The sequence below is a fragment of the Zonotrichia albicollis genome, chromosome 5 (genome assembly GCF_047830755.1).
Source record: "Zonotrichia albicollis isolate bZonAlb1 chromosome 5, bZonAlb1.hap1, whole genome shotgun sequence".
NCBI classification, from domain to species: domain Eukaryota; kingdom Metazoa; phylum Chordata; class Aves; order Passeriformes; family Passerellidae; genus Zonotrichia; species Zonotrichia albicollis.
Genome location: NC_133823.1, coordinates 53834910 through 53845589, shown reverse-complemented (window position 1 = coordinate 53845589; position 10680 = coordinate 53834910). Strand labels below are relative to the sequence as shown.

General features: G+C 36.8%; 1 long non-coding RNA gene across 3 annotated transcripts in view; it reads right to left on the bottom strand.

Moving 5' to 3' along the window:
* Window positions 1-335: 335 nt before the first annotated feature.
* Window positions 336-10680, bottom strand: part of LOC141729187 (uncharacterized) — a 33210-nt gene continuing 22865 nt past the window's right edge. For 2 of the 3 annotated variants that reach the window (XR_012580502.1, XR_012580501.1), the window contains exons 2-3: window positions 9731-9840; window positions 1938-2311 (exon numbers count right to left, since the gene is read on the bottom strand). This is a non-coding gene — a long non-coding RNA (uncharacterized LOC141729187). Of the gene's footprint in view, window positions 880-1937; window positions 2312-9730; window positions 9841-10680 lie in introns of those variants that run through there. The other variant, XR_012580503.1, reaches the window with a different exon arrangement.

Here is a 10680-nt window from a genome sequence, read left to right as displayed (position 1 = left end):
TATTAATGGAGAGAATTTCATTTCAGGGAGAAATTGTGTGGCCAAGGCTTGTACAAAGCTCTAATCTCTTAACCTGGGCTTTCTTCCAAAAACATTGCAGTAAAACATTCTTGACATTATCATTCTGACTAATAGACTCAGCAGCTGAAACAGAGGATGACGAATTTTTTTATTAAGGCAGATAAACTTTTACACTTTTGATCCTATTTGTTCAGTGTCAGGTGTGCACCTATGAGCCCTTTGCTGACTGCAGCATCTCTGAAAGTGTATTTTTAATGCAGATAGAGTAAAGGGCTGTGTTCCCTTTTTTTTTCTTAAATTATTTATTTGGCAGTTTATTGCCACAAATCTTCAGTAACACTTGAACATTGAAACCTATTAAAAGCTGAACAAGTAGCAATGTGAATGGTTTCTCTCCTATTTACAGTATAGTTTCTCTCCTAGAAACTCTATAAGGAGTTACTCTACAACTAAGAAGCACTTAATTTGACATATATATTATTTTAAGGTGGGCTATAAGAACTCACACCACATTATTTTCTTCCCACAGTTTTAAATGATCACATTTCTGAACCTGCTTTTAAAAGATTGTGATCTGAGTCGATGACAGCTCTTCAACAAAAGTCCATGCAGTAAAAAGTGATAGAAATACCAACTCCATTCTCCAGTGCTGGTTCTTGTGCTGTGGCCTGTTCCATTAGCTGGAAGCTGAATATGCTAGGCAAACTCTTTTGCATTCCCTTGCCTAGAAGTTGGATTTGGGGAAAAAGAAGAGCCGTTCTTAGGAAGGATATTCCTACCTGAGCTTGAATACAGAGCCAGGCGAAGCACCTCACAGATTACTGCTGTGTTGTCCCCAGAGCAGTCTAGTGTTGCCACCTGGTTTGCAGTAATATTTGTTTACATTTGTACTTTCCCCTGCTCCCCGAGTTCTCCTTCAGACCCAAGCCCCATAAAAGCCCCATTCTTTATACTGCCTCAGTCGCAGTGAAACAGTACTCCTACCACAGGAAAAAAGTTACTAACAATTTCATCATGACAAACAAAGTACCTGAATTGTCAGGAGTTGGCATAAATCAGGAAAAAAATTATTTTTCCCCTTGGAAGAGGCCTTAGTGCAATAGAACAAGACACGGACAAAGAAAGTAGATGTTAACAAAGAAAGGAGTATATCTTGCAGAGGAAGAATTTGCTGAGAGAATAAAAATAATAAGGAGGGCTTGGTTCTCGGCCAGACAAAAGTTCAGCAGAGAATTAAGCTGTGCTTACAGCAACCTGATAAAGGAGTGGGGTCTGCCTGTTCTGGGCTTCTAAAAAGGAATCAGATGTGAAAGGTGAACAGAAAGATCATTGCATTTTTGAAAGGGGACCATTTCTAAATGATCTTTACTTTCTTGTTCCTATCCTAGAATAAAAAAGAATAGAATCTTAAAAACTCCATCCAAAGACTGTCTGTTCATCTGCTTGTTTACGTCAGTCATCTCTAAACCCAAGACCATCAGTAAATGAGAAAATTAACATTTTAATTTTAATTTTAACATTGGTTTGAGGGGTTATTACTAGACCTTGGAATGGGTAATTGGCTCAAGGACTCCTGTGTCTCAGGTAGAAACTGGAGACAGGACTATTATTTAGTAAAACAAGTGCTTGCAGCCTGGGAGCTGCAATATAAAAATGTATAAAATACATATATCTACATGTATATAATGTACATGTATATTTATAAAATTATATATATATATATTTAATTTAAAATATATAAAATACATATATTTGCATGTATATAATTTACATGTATATTTACATGTATACATGTATATATATTTGCATTTATATATAATACGTGCATATATCTACAATACAATACAATGCATATATAAAATATACCTATATAATGTCATATATAAGTGAATTATATATTTTAATATTGTTTGGCCTTGCAACACATGATTACAGTTATATATTAAAATATGTCAATTTTTGCCATACACAAAATATAGGAATGTATTATGCCATAGAAAATTATAAGTCTAGAGAATCTGACATGCTAAAATGCTCTACGCAACTTTCACAACTTGCAGGCTATTCCACAAATGACCTTTTCAGACCTTAATTGATAAAAATGCAGTGAGTATGAATTAGATACTTTATTAACCAGTAATTTGCAAAATCTAGTGAGAAAGTATATTTTTTGTTATTTAGTATGACCTTGATGGTAACTCTGGCATCCATGAAGTTCCAGCTCCAAAACACTCCCAGACAAAGTCCTGGTATCTTCCACCAAAGCTGAAGGACTGTGCTTAGTTTTAATCTGGAAATAGGAGATGAAATTGGTTTGCAATCTGCATTTATGATCTCATGGAAAAGTACAAATGAGGAACCACTTTTTATGAAGTAAAAACTCTGGTGTAATTTGAGTGTATGGTTGTTCATGTCAAAGGGAAGAATTTCATATAAAGGAAAGTCATGACACTGCAAGCAAAGTTTATGGTTTTATTATCTATAAAATGTGTCTGAAATATTTATATAAAAACAAAACAGTAACTCTTTTTGTATATATTTCAATGTAGAAATGTCATTTCCTACTTTTCTCTCCTTGAGGTCTATTACTTCACTGCTCTATTGGGCAATTTATAATATTAATTATGTTTTATTTTCTGGCAATATCTGTTGATGTCACAACAAGCAACAATCCGTCATACACCTTGTATCTTAACCTGTAATCTAGAATAACTCATCTACTAATAGCTGTGTTTGGAAAACTGCTACCAGAAGGACAATGGATAATAGAGAAGTCCAGCTTTATATAAAACAGATCTGTGTTACACTTGTTACGCAACAACAGCAAGCAAGCCTTGACTCAAAATGGGTTGTGTTTCACTTGCATGGTGACTATAATTCTGAAATATATAATTCTGATACATTTGATGATCAAAGGGCTGGAAAATCTGCTCTGTGAGGAAAGACTGAAGGAGTTAGGTCTTTTCTCCCTGGAAAAGAGAAGATTCAGGGAAGAGTTCACCACAGAATTTCAGGTTTGAAGCATGGCTACGAAGAGGGCAGAGGCTCTCCCTTCTGAAGGGAGAGAAGAGAAGGGGCAAGGGATACCCGTTGTTTCAGGGGAGGTTTCCATATAAGAAAGAAATCTTTCATAGTGAGTACAATCAATTATGGGAGCAACCTCCCCATGCAGTAGAGTTCCCATCATTGGAAGTTTTCATGGTGCAAATGAACAGGATGCTAGACAGTCTCACCTGGGCTCCCTTTCTCATGAAAGACTGTGTCAGACAATTTTCTGATGTCCCTTCCAACTTGAGCTGTTCTGTGATTCTCCAAAAATTTTGTAAAAAACCCCTCCTGGTGTTCAAGAATTGAATTTTGAATGTGTTTGAAAGTTCCTGGGCAGTATGGGTAAATGATGCATATCTACAGGCATTTTTATTTCCAAAATTGTTGTTTACAAAAATGTAACAGGCTAAAAGATCAGGGATTCATAATCCAAAAGGCCCTACGAATAAGGACATATTAAGACCAGCAATACAAGGTCAAGAATGGTGGGAGACTGAATATCTGTACTGTAGAATTGAAGCAGTAGATGATTTTACATTTAAAGACTAAATTATAGTACATATAGAAAAAGATCACCCAGAAGCATAAGTGGTGCATTCAACATTAACTTCTGAGTCTGAGTAATTGAGTATTTTACCATGCAATTAAAAGGTGGAGGTGAGGTGAGGGAGAGCATGGACAGTCCTTATTCTTCTACATCAATGCCTCTTCTGTATGGGCAATTTCTTCCAAATCTGTACTTTTATCTTCCAGTGAAGGGAAAAGGGAGAGAATGGTTTCCTTGGGCCCTTGTCCTCCTGTGCACTTTGGACATTAAAGTGAGTGAATGCGCCACTAACACTGTCAGCTCTGAGTTCACCAGATGAGCAGCCCAGCCAGCCCACAGCCACAGCACCTGGGTTTTGGGGAATTGCAGCCTGATAATCACATTAACTTGTGCCCATATTTTCTTAGACCTGTCTAGATTAAGAACAGCATAAGAACTGTTCAATTTCTAATAAACATGTTTTTTTCTGTCTTTACAAATGCTGAGTCTGACTAACCAGTCAGAGTTCTAGAAGGAAGTCTATACCATGACGGATGTGCTTACAAAGTGCCCTAATATCCAGTGAGTCACATCTGCAGATAATCAAGAGAAGTTATCACTTCTCAATCATGGTTGTTAAACACAAAAAATAGGTCACTTGGCCTGTGTGGATGAGAAGTGAATTTAAAGAATGAAGAAGCTCCATATGTAAGCAAGACACTGAAGTAAGTGGAAGGATGACTGTGATTTACTCATAGATGGAAGCAGGCTGCAGAGACTGAAAACAGAGGTGTGTGAAGTCTAGACATTGTTTCCTGGCATAATCTTCAACAGTTTTCCTACTCCGCCTCTGTCCTTAAGGGAAAAATCAGCTACTCTGCATGCTGTGTGAGAGGGTACAGTACCCTGGGGGAGCTCTCCCTGGGGAGAAAACAGATCTTCATGAAATAGAGACACCCTTTTCTGAGAGGAAAACAAAAGAAAAAAAATAGCATATGGGCACTGACAGCACCAGAGAAAATTAATGTGTGTTCACAAGAGGCTCAGAAAGGACTCCAAGGATTTCTCTAGAAGCCCTGGTTTGTGGAGACACCAATACTCTGAGCCTTCCAGTGACCCTCCCAAGATATTTTCTGACAAACCAGAAGAAATCCAACATACACAAACCAGAGGAGCAGGATTTGAAAGGAGTCCAAATTTGGAGTGGGAACCCAGAACCTGTTGTTTATTTTTTCACATTTTAAGAGTTCTTGGCATGCTGTTATAGCTCCACTCTTCTCAAGAGAGAGGTGTTGGGATGGTCTTTAATGAATAGTAGGCATTTATTCTGGCTTATACTTCAAATTTGAACAAAAGCCTATTTCTTAATCCGAGGGTCATACTTCCACCTTTGGCCTTCACTTTGATTTTTTTCTTCGCATACTGTATCTTACAATTTTTTTTTTTTTTGAGAGAGAAATTCTGGTTTTGAGTTTGAACTTAAATTTCTGTTTTTATGTGCCCAAAAGAGACACTTTGACACTAGAAAGGCAGAAGAGGCCAGTAAATGCTCATAGCCTTTAAACCTCAGTCCAGTTAGTCTTTCTGCAGTATGTCATGATAGTGAATATCAGAATTGTGGACTTTACAATTGCTATGCCTCATTTTCCTCATCTCTAAATAAGGTTTGTTGATAAGGGTAAAATTATCCATGTACTTAAATTATATGTAAATCAAGCATCTAATATGTGTTTAATCTCTTAGCTTGAAGGTTTTCTGGATTTAAAAGGTACTTGAGGGTCCCCTATAGGTTCATTTCTATCAGAGGGAAAAGTCTCCCCTCAATTCTACATCATTATACACAAAATCAAAATATTGCTGCTGGCAAGCTGCTGTTTGAACGGCACAGTGCTGGATGGTAGCTGAGACACCAGGGACCTCAGCTGCTGTACACTACAGAGTAGAAATGAGCATTTGCAAATTCCAGAGCAGTTTGGGAATGGCAATAGAAGGAACTGAACTTTTGAAGGCAAGAAATCTGCCTGTGGGAAAAGAGAGAAGGAAGGGGGAGATGGGTAATCAAGAATCAAGTGAGAAAGATTAAAGAACTGTGAGAGTCCTCATGGGCAGAGGGCATTGGGCAGCCAAGAGGGCCATCATCCCATCATCCCAGCTTCTTGCTTATCACAGAATCAGGTAGGTTGGAAAAGACCCTTAGGACCACTGGGGGCAAGGACAGCTGGCTAATACTGTATCAGAAAGATCAGGAGCTCAGTGGATAGGGCTCTTCCTAAGCATGTGTGAGATATTGGCATCCAGCTCCATGGAAGGATGGAAGTGAATGCATGAAAGCAATATTAAATGTAGCTGGAGCAGACAGAGAAGACTAAAAACACAAATAGCAGGAAAAAAAAGATAATGATAAATAACTCTCCAATTCAGTAAGCTAAATAATCCTGAGAGAGTAAACTACAAATAGGCTAGTATTAGGGTAGAAAAGACCTTCACTTTCTTTTTGTGAGCTGCTCCAGCTTGTCATCTATATAGTCAAAATATCTTTTAATATGAAAAGTGTTAATAATTGTTATCTAACTCCAACAGTCAGACTATTTCCAAACCTTTATCACAGGCTACATTTACAGACTGTACTAATAACTGGCTTTATCTGCAGTGCAGGAAAGATACAAAATGGAGCAGAAACAAAACATTACTTAAAGTCATGAAATCCATGTTGTGCTTAAAATTTATCAAAGACATGTCAAACACAGTCAAATGTATAGGAAGAGGCAACTGTAATCTCCAGTCCCCTTTTGCCCAAACCTAATTAAGCCGAAGTTTGTCGACAGAGAAGAATATTTTTGTGGTCTGTCTAATGAATAGATGAACAGATAGTCCTGTATTTTAGATTACTAAATGATATGGAAAGTAATTTAAGTATCAACTTGGAATATGCATCTTGATCCTTCATCTCCTACATTTTAAAAAGCTTTGTAATTTACGTATATGATTGAATCAATTACTTCTAGAATAATTTTGTGTGTTGCCTAGAACTAACTCCTCAAACTACAGACTTGATGATGGCTATGATGGCTAAAAAAAAGGATTCTAAAATTTTCACTTTGCCTCGGCAAAGTTCAAGATTAAGAGAAAATATCAGTGGAAGACTATTTGCTTTAGGCATATCATGTCTGACAGAAAAAAACCACAAAAAATACAATAGGCAGAATATGTTTGAAGAATGAAATTTTGGAATTCAGAACAAATTAACCATTTCTTGCAAATCCATAAAGATCTTATGACAGTGAGCTTTACCCAGAAATCCAACAGCTCAAAGTCCCGTGGGGAATGACAAATGGCCTGAAATATTCTGTGGCTGTTAATGTGCCACAATAACAGCCACAATATTCCGCAATACTGGATTTGATTTCCACACTTAATCAGAAATAGTTAAGATTTGCATATGTGCTATCCTCATGTTGACCATTGACTAGGGATTTGGACTGGAACTGCAGGAGGCAATTGTCTGTATGACAATGTTTTCATTGGTTTTATTAGTCTAATTGCCTTTTTGGTCTTTATATACAAGAAAGATCTAAAAATAAAGTGAAGTGCACCAATTAGAGAGCACTATTGGTAGTATAATTTATTTCCTTAAGGGAATTTGTATAATTTATGTTGTCAAAAGCTATGTCTATTAAAATTGTTTTGTCATACAATCATGAAATAATTTAGATTGGAAGTGACCTCTGGGCTTCACCTAGGCCAGATTTCTGGAGTAGCAGTGTGGAAGTAACTTCAATGCTGAAGCATTTTTCTCAGAAGTTGCCCTGGGTGCCTCTTTAAATGGTCCATTGTGAACATTATCTCTTTGAATATACAACCAGAATTTCCCTTTCTGCTTCAAAGAAGAGCTTGTTCACGTCCTTTCTCACCTCCCCCTGCCTCATGAAGTGGAAGACAGTAATTAAATTCACTCCTAAGCTTCTGCTTCTCCAGACTCAACTCCTTCAGACTCTGCCTCTACGTTGGATGTTCCAATACCCCGAGCAGCTCCTGAGTTTCCATCCGTCTGCACATCCCTCTCTCTTCCCCAAGGACCCAGAGCTTGACAGGGGATTGCAGCACTGCAAATGCCAAATCAACCATTATCATGTCCCTTTGACTTACTGCTGAGGCTGCCATTAGTCCTGTCAGCACTTTTTTAGAACCAACACTCGCTCATATAGAAATCTTTTTGAATACTAAAGAATTAAACTGACATATTATTGAAAAGATCTCAGAGATATAATTTTTCTTTGAAAGCCTAGTTTGGGAATCTCTCTAGATTGTGTGAGTTTAAAGATCTATATTTATATCTCAGATTTATATTTAAATCCCTACCCTAGACTTTTACTAAAATATAAGAGGTATTATGAAAGAAGCCAGCATTAACTTATCATGTTTCTAAAGAAATTGCAAACAATTTCTTATAGGACTTTCTTGTGTAATTTTCCTTTGTTTGGAATCAGAGAACTTCTGAAAATACTGAACAAAAGGCAGAATCTTAGGTTCTTTTTTTCTTTAAATTGAATACAATTCATATGATATTTTAATTTTTTTTTTTTCAAGAGCAATATTCATAGGAAAATGCTCAAGGAAATTGTTCCATTTTTCCCAACAGCCACAAAAGTGTGAGCATTTCTCTCAGAGTGGGGTTGAGTTCTTTCCCTTCCAGGAACAATTGAGCAGAGGAATGCAGCTGAACAGCTTTGTTTAATTAGTCAGTTTTTCTGAATTAAGGATGGACTAGCACTCTTAGAACAAACTGTATAAAAGAGGTTTGGCAATGATGAAAAGGAAAAACTGAAGACTTGTTATTGAAAGAATGAGTGAGAGAATAAATTTCAGCCTGAATTAAGACCTTAGTCAGTAGGATAATATATCTAAACAACCCATTTCTTTTTACACATAAATTCGTGTATTTTACAAGCTGGGATGTTGAACTGGGGAGTTCTGAACTAGTTAAAAGAAGAGTGTAAGTGTGCCAAGGGAAGATGGGTGGTTTGTACCATCTTAATTTCGTGTTCTCTTCACCTGTATATAAATATAGTATATATATATATGTGTGTGTGTGTGGTGTGTATATATATATATATATATATGTATATATATATATGTTGCATAGATTGTGATCTGTTAAAAGCTCATATGACCAGACTCCTTATGAGCTGACTAATACTGTGTTCTTATAATCACTTGGTTTTCTCCACAAATATATTTTTGTCTTTAATTTTATTGGGTTAATTTATTTGATTTGCATATTTTTATAACATGTCTACTACAATTATCTTGGCACACATCAGATTCCAGGTCGTTTTTCCATTTGTATTTCCATCTTCACATCCATTAATCCATTGTTGTGTTCAAATAACTCAGGATATAGCTCCTAGGTCAAAAAAAGAATGTTAAGTGATGGTAAATTTATTTTCTTAGTTTATTTTATTTTTAAAAATTTATTTATAAAGTACCTTAGAACTGTGAAAAGTTTATGTTCCTTGACCTGCCTACAGAACTTGGAAAACTTCCAGAAGGGATTTTTTCCTTTGGAAATCTTTCTAATTACTATCACTGCTGAATAACTGATATTGCAGTTGTTTGAATTAGCCATAAGAACCCCAGAACTGCCATCCTTTGGGACAGATAATTAACCACAATTTATTCTTGAATAAAACTTAACATTTGCCATAAAATCCCACAGGCATATTTGTATTTTACAGAACCTTAGTTCATCACATGGTGTACAATGGAGCATATTTACTAGCATAGCCTAGTCTAGTACTGCTACCTCTCACGTTAGCATGTATTTACTGGGATCAGAGAGGACTGCCAGAAAGGAATTTCTCATGCAAGACTAAACTCTGCTTTAGGGGTAGATATGCTTCCTAAGAAGAAGAAAAAAAGCAACAAACAATATAAATACTAATAGGAGCAGAAGTAGCTGTTAAACTGATACAGTGTTATGAAATAATGGAGCTTGTCCTTTTTATATTTTCAATTAAGTATTTGTTCATAGTTCATATGATTCTTGAAACAGAAACCAAGTTAATTTTAAAGGCCAGGTTCTTCAATTGTTCAAAGTATAAATATTATACAATGAAAACAAGTTTGGGCTTTTACTTATCTTCCAGGGTTTCTAGTTATCTTCTTCTCCTTGGTCTGTACTCCAGGATTAAGTATGGCTTGTTCTGGTTCAGCCTACTGTTCAGATATCTACAGAAAAAGATTCCCTGTGGAAAATAAGAACATGTGTCTGGAAAGCAAATATATTTGAGGGAATATTGAGGTCCATGACATTTCTTCATTTCATCAGTGTTTTTTTCCTCTGGATTAAGTTCTTGTGCATTTCCTCAGAGAAGTCATTCTGGTACAGGAGTCATCAAGTACATGAGCACTCTGTCTCTCGAGATCAGAGATTAATCACTGGGTTAAATACCTGATATTTTTTAGCTGTGGCTTGTGTCCTTCCAGGACATGTCTAAACTCAGTTTAACTTGACCAATGTGGGTTTAGCAGCCCTTGATCCTTACCCTAGCATCTCAACATTTTCACCATATTGTCTTGTCAATAGGAAAACTCCTTAAGGTTTATTTCAGTGCAGTCTGTTCATAGTCTATTTTTTCCAGTCTGCAGCTACTTCTGCAGTGACTGTAGGAGCTCAGAGACTCCTGCACCCAGGAGTGAGCTGGTACACACCCCCAGCCAGTGTGACTCGGAGGTGAGGTCTCAGGTCTGGTTCTGCCCTGTGCCTTGCCCCACGTGCAGCTTTGTGGACATGGGCTGCTGTGCCTTTTGTCTCTGAGCCAGCTTGGAGACTCTCCACTCTAATCTCCTGTAAATCCTGCTCCAGGACGGAATGATGATCACTTAGTGACTGCAGATTAACAAGATTACATGGGGATTTATTTGGCATATTAGGTTAAATTCAACGCAGGACTTGGATGGAATTGGAAGATTCAAAACTGACTTTTATAAAGTCAAGCTAAATTTAATTTTAAACTCAGTTGTGTGAACTGGACAGCATAAACATAGTAAAAAACTCTGTAGTTGTTTGCTGTTTCGGCAGTAGC